Below are 10363 nucleotides of genomic sequence, written 5' to 3' on the forward strand. Positions count from 1 at the left end.
AGCCACACTTAAAAGATTTTCACTTTCATGTACAATCCTTTTTTTTTTTTTTTGGTTCTACTTCATATGTGGAAATACTAATTTTATTTGGTTTTTGTTAAGTTCAGATTTTTTTTTTAAAGTTATTCTGGCTAGGAAGTACATTTCTGCTGTATATTAGTGGTTAGCTCCCTCCACTTTTCCCTCCTCCAAACACCAGGGGTGCGGGGTGGGGGCGGTGTGGGGGGGTACTAGAGGATTCTGGGAGATGGAGAGCAGAGGCCTGGATTCTCTGGGCCTGATCCAGTATGATGTTTGAGGTTTGGAAGGGGTCAAGGGGCCAAGACAGAGGCTGGGTTCCCCTCCCTACCTTAGGTCTAGAGTCATAGTTCCCAAAGGTACTTAATAAATACTTATTGATGATTGATTTCTCCAGCTTCCCTTGAGGGCATCTTTCCAGCCCTTCCTTGGCACCCTTCCTTCACCTCTCTTCCTTACAGCCCCATAATGACCTTCTGCCTATGAGAGTCTGGGTTACAAGGGATGTGGAGTAACACCCACCTCTTCCCATGGTAGGGACCTTAAGTCATTGAATATGCTTGTCTCTCCAAGCCTGAATCTTCCCCCTCATTGACTCTTTTTTTTTTTTTTTTTTTGGTGAGGCAATTGGGGTTAAGTGACTTGCCCAGAGTCACACAGCTAGTAAGTGTTAAGTGTCTGAGTTCGGATTTGAACTCGGTCCTTCTGAAATCCAGAGCCGGTGCTCTATCTACTGCGCCACCTAGCTGCCCCCCCCCATTGACTCTTTAGCTTTGTCAAGGGGACTGACTGAGGCAATGCCATTTGCCATGGTACTGTGCATGGGGGAGAAAAAGTTGGTCTGGGATCTGGAAGACCTAGTCTGGGGGTTGGGGATGGGAGGCCCTGTGTGCACCCATGGGGCAATACCCTTTATTTTCCAGGAGAAAACCCTGAGGGACGTCTAGTTCCCCTTGCTATGGGTCCGGCTCAGTGTTCATAGGGAGTTTTAGGGTGGGAGAGGCTGGCACAGGGTCTGTGGATTGTGTTTAAAGGATATCTGTTTTGTCCAGGGCTCTGTCTTGAGATTTAGGCCTGGTCAGGAGGCCCGGGGGCTTCTTTAGGAGGGGCCTGTGCTTCTGGATTGGCTGGACCTCCTCAGTTTTCACTTTTACAAAAAAAAAATTTTAATAGGTAACAAACATTTATCTTCCTTTGCTCCCAAATCTCCTCCTTTAAAGAAAAGAAACCAAAATCCTGGTAACAAATTTGCACAAACCAAGCAAAACAAATTCCACACTGGCCAGGTTCAAAATATGTGTCTTGTTTTAAGAGGAAGACTGATCATAAGATCAGGAGGTAGATGGGATCTTAGGGGCCATCTAATCCAATAGCCTCTTTTTCTAGAGCATTCTATTCCCACTACATTTTACAGATAAGGAAACTGAGGCCCAGAGAGAGGGAGAGGCTTGCCGTCTAGAAATGGACTTAGGGATAGGCTTCCAAAGCTCAGCTGGAGGGGTGGAGGCATGGGAACCAGGCCATTCTGGAGAGGGAGGGGGTTAGTGAGAACAGGAAGGACTCAGAACCTGGCAGGGTGTGGCCTGGAATGTAGGAGGCCTGTAGGCTTAGCCAGGCCCCATTCTGGGTCTTTGCCCAGGCTCCAACCCAGCCCAAGAATGGTGATTGTAAAACAGGGGCACAGGCAGGGCCTTCAGCCCCCTAGTGCCTTCCTGGTTCTTGCCCCTCTTCTCCAGTGTTCCTCTCCCCCAGACCCTTCCCCTCTCTCCCAATATCCTCTCCTCTCTCTCCCTCCCCTCAGTGTCTGCCAGCCACCTTCCCTTTCTCATGGTCGTCCCTCTCTTCTTTTGCAGTGCCCGAGTATTACTCTTCTCCCAGTGTCCCCAGCCCTGCATCTCATCACCACCTCCCATTTCTTCTCTTATCCTATTGCCTCCCCTAATTCCCAGTGTCCCTCTCCCTAAATATCCACCTGACCCCTTCTGTCTCTGCCAGCGTTTCCCGGCCCCCTTTCCTTTTTCTCAGTACCCCTAGTTTCTGTCCCTTCCACCACACCCCCAAATCTCTCCTCCACTGGGACCCCTCTCCTTCCCTTGGGCCTCTCTAATCCTCTAGTATCCTCCAGTCCCTCCCTTTCTCCCCTAGTATTCACCCAGCTCCCTCCCCTGCCTTCCAGTGTTACCCCCGCCTCTTTCCTCGGGTCCCCCATTCCCTTAGCCTTATTCCCAGTGTTTCCTCAGTCCTCTCTCTTCTCCTCTGTTCTGTTCCCTCTGCCTCACCCCTCTTCCTTTTCCCCAAATCCCCTCCCTCTCTCTGAGTGCCCCTCCCCTTCAGTCATTATCCATCTCTTTCTAGGTTAGTTCCTCCATTCCCATTTTCCCCCTCTCACCACTGATGGGTGAAGTTGGGTAAGGATGACTGCAGGCTCTTCTCAGCCCTTGGGCTGATAGGCCTCTCACAGAGCCTCCCTCCAGGGAAGACTAACCACTCTTCAGCTCCCCTGCTCTGATAGTCCAATTCCCAGAGCCTGCTTGTGGGTTGTCCAGGCCAGTAGGATTTGACCTTTGACAGAACCAGGAATGTTCTCAAACATCCCCTTGTTTTTACTGGGAGAGTCACAGGGAGAGAGTGGGATCAAGGAGGGGTCTGACACCTAGGTCAGGGAAGATGTTTACTTCTCTTTGGTATCCCGGGGCCTCAAAGGGAGTGGCTGGTTGGGGAAAACCAGCTTCATCCCACACATTCTTGGTATTTTTTTTTTTTTGGTGGGGCAATGAGGGTTAAGTGACTTGCCCAGGGTCACACAGCTAGTAAGTGTCAAGTGTTTGAAGCCAGATTTGAACTCTGGTACTCCTGAATCCAGGGGCGGTGCTTTATCCACTTCGCCATCTAGCTGCCCCCTATCCCACACATTCTTGAGGCCAACACTTCCCTCTCCATTGGTGCAAAGTAATTCTTAATCCCTGGGGATAACCTAGGAGGCCTTTTGGGCCCCAACACAAACTGGAGAATACTTGGGATGACAATAAAGTAGTAATAATAGCTAATATTTATATATAATTATATAGAAACAGTCAGAAGACTCAATGATAGAGTGTTGGACCTGGAGTCAGGAAGACCTGAGTTCAAATCTGCCCTCAGACATTTACTACTTCTATGACCCTGGGCAAGTCACTTCACCATTTTCCTTAGTCTCCTGGAGAAGGAAATGGAAGCTACTCCAGTATTTTTGCCAAGAAAAACCCATGAACAGCCTTGTCATGCTATGGTCCAAGGGGTCATGAAGAATTGGACACAATTGAACAACAATAATAATTATATAGTGTGTACTATAGCACATTACAATTATTATCTCCTTTGATTCTCACACCTACCTTAGCAAACTGAGGCAAACAGAAATTAAGTGACTTATCTAGGATTACACAGCTAGTAAATATCCAAGGCCAAATTTGAACTCAGGTCTTCTTCTTCTTCTTCTTTTTTTTTTTTAGTGAGGCAATTGGGGTTAAATGACTTGCCCAGGGTCACACAGCTAATAAGTGTTAAGTGTCTGAGGCCGGATTTGAACTCCTGACTCCAGGGCCGGAGCTCTATCCACTGCGCCACCTAGCTGCCCCAACACAGGTCTTCTCAACCCCAGACATTGCACCACCTTGCTGCCTCCTTATGTTGGATCCAGAAGGGATCTTAGAGATCACCCCCTTAATTTTACAGATAGGGAAACTGAGGTGGGAGAGAGGGAAGGATTGATTCAGGAAGTGACTTGTCTAAGCTTACATTATATTTGACTCTTCAAAGAGTTGGGAATTGTTCTTGTCAGTTTGTCTTCCAGGGGATGCTTCTCCTCATAGCTGAGGAAGAACGTGCTTTTACCCAGGAGATGGGAGCATCTGGGGTAATTTCAAGACACTCAGCAAATCCAGGGGAGTTGTAGAACTTCTTTGTCACCTTGTGTTAGGGAGAAATGCTGGTCTTCCTAGGATAGGGTGGGGACTAGGGTCAAAGAGAGGTGGTGAGTGGAAGTTGACTGGGGAAGGGGTTGACAAAATGTGGGAGGCAGTGTGACATTGTGGATTGGGGAAGAGTCAGGAAGCCATGGGTTCAAATCTTGCCTTTGACACATACTGGCTGGATGACCCTGGGAAAGTCACTTAATTTCTTAGGGTCCCAAGCAACTTCCTAAGACTCTAAGTTGCAGAAAAGGTGCTGACACATTGGTAGAGAGTTTCTTCATTGGGCATTCTCTATAACAATGAAATCATGAATCCAGTCTAAAAAATATTTGGTTGGTTTGACCATGGGCTGCTGGGTGGTGCAGTGGATAGACCGTCAGACTTAGACTCAGGAAGGCTTGAGTTCAAATATGACCTCAGACACTTATTATCTATGTGACCCTGGGCAAGTCACTTAACTCTGTTTGCCTCAGTTTCCTTATCTGGAAATGAGCCAGAGAAGGAAATGACAAACCATTCCAAGATTTTTGCAAGAAAGCCCCAAAAAAGGTCACGAAGAGTTGGACTCAACTGAAAACAACCGAACAACAATATGGCCTTTTAAGGTTTGCAAATCATTTCCCATATCATTTCATTTGATCCCCACCTCCACCCTTTGTTTGAAGTAGGTGCTATTATTACCCCTATTTTACAGTTAAGAAACTGAGACAGAGAGGTTAAATGACATGCCTCAGGATGACACAGCTAGCAGGATTTGAACTTGGGTCTTTCAGACTCCAAGTCCAGAATTCTAGCCATTGAATTACCCAGCTACCTCATAGAGGAAGGCAATCTTTTTGAACTTGGGGGGTGGTGGTATCAATGTACATAAAGTACTTTGTATACCTTAATGTGCTTTACACATGTGGGCTGTTATTATTTTATTTTTCATCAGTTCATTGATGTTTGTTGAATTTGAATTTGAGGAGTAAGCTCCTAACTGCCTCCCCTCTCCCCCTTACCTATACTTCAGGAGAGGCTTCTAATAGGAGGGGGGCAAGGTCTCTACAACAGAAGAGGAGAGGGAAGAAGATGTTAATGGTGGGCATTCAAAAATGCCCCTGGACACAATGTCCATGGTTTGGTATGTGGTGTGGAAGGTACTGGTCATTGGAAGCTGGATATTGATGATTCCATTGATGAGGGGGATGGGTGGGGGGAATTCCCATTTTCCTAATTCTGAAGATATCTCCCCCCACTCCCAACACTATCCCTTCTTTCCCCTTCCCCTAAAGGCCTAGGAGAAATGGATTCCCCAGTTGTTTATTATCTAAAGATTGAGAATTGAGAGTTCAAATCCCATCTAGCCCAACCTCCTCCTTTTACAGATAAGGAAACTGAGGCAAAAAGATTGACTGTCCCTGGTCAGACAGGTGGAAGGTTGCCCATTTGATAATGGAATCAGAGAATACTGGTTTGAATCTCCATTAGCTGGAGCCTAGTTTCCTATCCTTTCAGATGGCTCAGTGCTGCCCTCTGGGGGTAATATATATATTAGAAAAATTTCCTGCTCATCTTCCAGTAGCTTTGGAAAGTAAATTTCTCAAATCTGCTTCTCTTTAATTCCCTCCCTTTACTTGTCTTCCCTCTTTGGTATGGGGAAGTGGATTGGTGAAAAGGAAATTCTGAGTTATTTCAGAGGGTCAAGGGGACTGAGATCTGTCCTACCCAGAACCCCTTTGCTTGGCGGATGGGGAGGGGCTGTTATTGTGGTAGTAAAGAAGGTGCACAGATTTTCAAGGGGGTGATGTAGTTAATGCATTGGTTGGAATTCCATAATGTTGTGTTGGGGTCCCATACACTCATAGATACAATTGTACATTTTTACAGATGTAGGCAGACAAATAGACACACCTGGATGGATACACATGCCTTTCTTTCGGCACCAATCTAATACCCGTACTTAGGTGTCTGTGCTCTGCTTGTTGCCTCCCCCCAAGCACTCTAAAGCCGCCTTCCTCTTTACCATACAGCTGCCTGGAATTCCCAGAATCTCTACGGTAATGAGGTGTGGTAGAAGGAGCCCTAGGTTAGGAATCAGAGCACCTGGGTATGAATCTTGACTCTACTCACTGTATGACTGGAAAAATCGTTTCTCTCTGGGATTCAGTTTCTTCACCTGTAAAATTGGGGAGGGGGTATGTTAAATCAGATCATCTGTAGTTATAGTACCTGGGTTCAAATCCCACCTCTGGTGATTACTAGCTGTATGATCTATCTTGGGAATCACTTAGTCCCTCTAAGCCTCAGTTTCCTCATCTGTAAAATGAATTCGCTCCTTGCTGTAATCTTTACAATTCATTCCAGCTATAAGACTATATCCTGGACTCTATCCTTTCCTAGTCACAATACAGCAGAACTGCAGTACCTCCAAAGAGCCACTAGAGGGAGGGCCTGTTAAAGATTTGGGGCCAGAGGTTGGTGGCTTCAGCATTTAAGAGTGCCCAGGTTGTTCATCTGCTTTCCTCTGGGTGGCTATCCTTTGTTCTCAATAGGGCTGCTCTTGGTAGGGAAGTGACCGAGCTCAGGACCTAGGCTAGGTCTGGTGGGGCTGCATCTGCCAGGAAGCTTTGGACGTTGGGAGTACAAAGATGCAAAGTAACCATGGCAACTGCAGCAGCCAGTATACAGAGAAACCTAGCACCACAGACTTCTCTGCAGAGACTGAATGTGGCCCATTGAAGCAGAGGATGGAGGAAACAAAGGGAGGCACTTTATGGGTACTGGGCCCAGGTCTTGAAATGGAAATTTGGGGCAATGCCCCAGACATCCTCCCAGGGCCTCCTAACCCCTCACCCTCCAGAAAAGGCCCTCCTGGCCCCAGCTCAATACCCTGCAAGGTACTAGAATGTGGCAACAGCCATTGCCCCTATCCCCCTGACAGAGTCCCCTAATTTGGTGTCAGGAGAAAATGGGGTTCAAATCTTACCTCTGGCACTTACTTTGAGGTGACCGTCGATGAGTCATTAATCTTTCTAAGCCTCAGGTTCTGAGCATAGCATGATAAAGCCCAAGTTGGTCTATCAAAGCCCAGGGTAGCTAAAGGGGTCCTTTTCTCAGGGGGGGAGGGAGAAGAGATGATGGCTCCAATAGAGTTGAGAGCAGACAACATGCCTAGAAATGGCCTAGAAGTTGCTGTAGAGTTCTGGACTGAGCAGATAAGCCAAACTGGTTTATCAATGCCAGGGCTGCTCCAGGGGCAGAGTCCTATTCTTAGGTTGGGAGAGAGTGCAGATGAATGAATGAATGAAAAAGCATTTATTAAGCACTGACTATGTACCAAGCTCTTTGCTAAGTGATGGGGATACAAATAGAAAAGCAAGACAGTGCCTTCCCTCAAGGAGCTCACATTCTAATTGTTGAGTCATTTTTCAAGTGGATCTAACTCTGTGACCCCATTTGGGTTTTTTCTGGCAAAGATCCTGGAGTGGTTTGCCATTTTCTTCTCCAGCTCATTACAGAGGAGGAAACTGAGACAAACAGGGTTGAGTGACTTGACCAGGGTCACACAGCTAGTGTCTGAGGCCAGATTTGAATGTAGGAAGATGAGTCTTCCTGACTCCAAACCTAGCATTCTATCCACTTCCCCCTCCTCCCCAGCTGTCCCTACATTCTAAGGCAGGGAGACAACATATAGAAGATTTCAATCATAATATAGACAGAAAGGCCCAGGGTCCCTGGATATAGGCTTCATCTTTTATGTAATTTCCACTGATGAAACAATATCCATGTCTAGTGTTGACTCATTTGGCAGCACTAAGACTTTGGTGGTAAGAACTCTCTCTTCCAGGTTTTCAGGAACTGTGCCCACTGACAGGGTCAGGGCTCTGGCAATGGCAGAAGTAGTTGCTGGGTTGCGTCTCCACAAGGCTTACTCCCCTGAAGGAAGGCTGGGGGGGGGTGTAGGCCAGAGGTATGGGAGCCACTGCTGTTTCTGGGCCTCCTGGCATTACCTGCCTGTGGGTGGCATTGTTCAGTACTCAGTACTGTAGATGGCTCAGGGATGGCAGACACTTCTCCACAAGGATGTGTATGGTCCAGATCATCTCACAGCAGGGTGAGCAGCCTAGTGAGTTGGTCTGTTAGTGGTTTCACCTTTGAACAGATGTGGCCAATGGACAATGAGCTGGGCCCAGAAGGGGAAATCAGAGGGGGAAAGAGTACTGGATTGAATGAGAAACTGGCCCCAGTGATCCCAAGATGCTTAGGGAGGCTGCTTGGTGCACTGTAAAGAATCCGAGTTCAGGAGTTAGGGGGACCTGGGTTTGAATCCCACCTCTGCCACTGATCACATTCTATCTGGCCTTGGAGAAGTGCCTACATTTCTTGCAGTCTCAGTTTCCTCATTTGTAAGCTGGCTGGGCGGGTGGGGATAGCTTCTGAAGTTCTCTTCCATGTCTAGATCTAGGATTCTGTGATGTCTGACCAAAAATTCCCCTTTTCTTTTTACACACCAATATTCTCCCAAGGTTTCTTTATGACAGTGAATCATGAAGCACCAGGATCACAAAGCACAATACTTGGCACATAGTTGGCACTCAATAATACATGCTATTTCATTTACTCATTCATTTATTCATTCATTCCAGAATATTCACAAACGAGGATGACTCAAAGGTCAATGGGGACACTCACAATGGGTAGAAGTAGTCTGTTAAATATTACCGATAATGAGTTATGTGTATAAAGTGGTGTAAAATTATAATAGCAATAAATAATAGCATTTATATAGCACTTTAAAGTTTGCAAGACGCTTCACAAACATTATCTCATTTTATCCATATAACAACCCTGGGAGGTAGGTGCTATGACTATCCCCACTTTACAGATGAGAAAACTTGAGGAAAATAGAAGTTAAGGGACTTGACCAGGATCAAAGAACTAATTATGTGTCTGAGGGCAGATTCCAACACAAATATTTCTAATTCCAAGTCTAGCTCTCCTGCTCCTATGCCACCTACCTTCCAAAAGGGCCTTGATAATATTTGTAGAACTTCTCTGAAAAAGAAGCATGGTGTAGGAATAGAGTTGACTGGACCATTGAGTGTCATTGAATCCAGTCCTTACCTGATGAATTTCACCTCAACAACTGGTCATCTAACCTTTGCTCATAGGAGAAGGGGTCCATGCCCTCCCATAGCAGCATATTTCCACTTAGGAATAGATCTTATTAGTAGTATATTTTCCTGCCATAGACCCCATATCAGTTTTTTTCAATGTCCATCCATTTGTTGTTGTTGAGTCATTTTCAGTTGTGTCTGACTCTCCGTGACCCCACGTGGGATTTTCTTGGCAAAGATATTGGAGTGGTTTGCCATTTTCTTCTCCAGTTCATTTTACAGATGAGGAAACTGAGGCAAACAGGGTTAAGTTATTTGTCCAGGGTCAAGTGTATCCAAAGGAGTTTGCAAATGTTCAGGTGCTATATAAATGTGAGTTACTATTACTATAATTTATCAGTCTCATTACTCTCATCTGGGGGTAGCTAGGTGGTACAGTGGATAGACCACTGGCTCTGAAGTTGGGAGGAACTGAGTTCGAATCCAGGCTCAGACACTTACTAGCTGTGTGACCCTGGGCAAGTGACTTAACCCCAACTTAACCTTCTCCAGTTGTCCTGATGTATATCTTGCCACTAGACCCAGGTGGCTGTGGAGGAGAGAGTGAGGTTGGTGACCTTGCACAGCCCTCCTTCACTTTAATTTATTGCAAGTCATGACATCGTCCCAATGTCATGGTCCTCTTCAAGAACAAACAACAACAACAACAATTTTCATCTGGATGATTTCCACCTTAAGACACCTAGCTGATTGGCACAATGGATAGGACACTGGGCCTGGAGTCAAGAAGACTTGAGTTCAAATCTGAATTCAGACATTTGCTAATTGTGTGACCCTGAGCAATGCTGTCTCAGTTTCCTCACATGTAAAATGGGAATAATAATAACACTTAACTCTGAGGTTTTTGTGAGGATCAAATAACATTTATAAAGCTCTTAGTACAATGCTTGACACATAGTAGGCATTATGTTTAATAAATGCTTGTTCTCTCCCCTTCCTAAATGAGGTTGCCCAAAACTAAGTACAATACTACAGATCTTCTGTGACCAGGGCAGCACACAGAGGGGCATGTCATTGTTGTTGTTCAGTTGTGTCTGACTCTTTGACCCCATTTTTTGGGTTTTCTTGGCAAAGACACTGGAGTGGTTTGCCATTTCCTTCTCCAGCTCATTTGACAGATGAAGAAACTGGGGCAAACAGGGTGAAGTGACCTATCCAGGGTCACACAGCTAGTAAGTGTCTGAGGCTGGGTTTGAACTCACAAAGATAAGTCTTCCTGACCCCAGGCCCGCT

The sequence above is a fragment of the Dromiciops gliroides genome, chromosome 4 (genome assembly GCF_019393635.1).
Source record: "Dromiciops gliroides isolate mDroGli1 chromosome 4, mDroGli1.pri, whole genome shotgun sequence".
In the NCBI taxonomy this organism is placed as follows: Eukaryota; Metazoa; Chordata; class Mammalia; order Microbiotheria; family Microbiotheriidae; genus Dromiciops; species Dromiciops gliroides.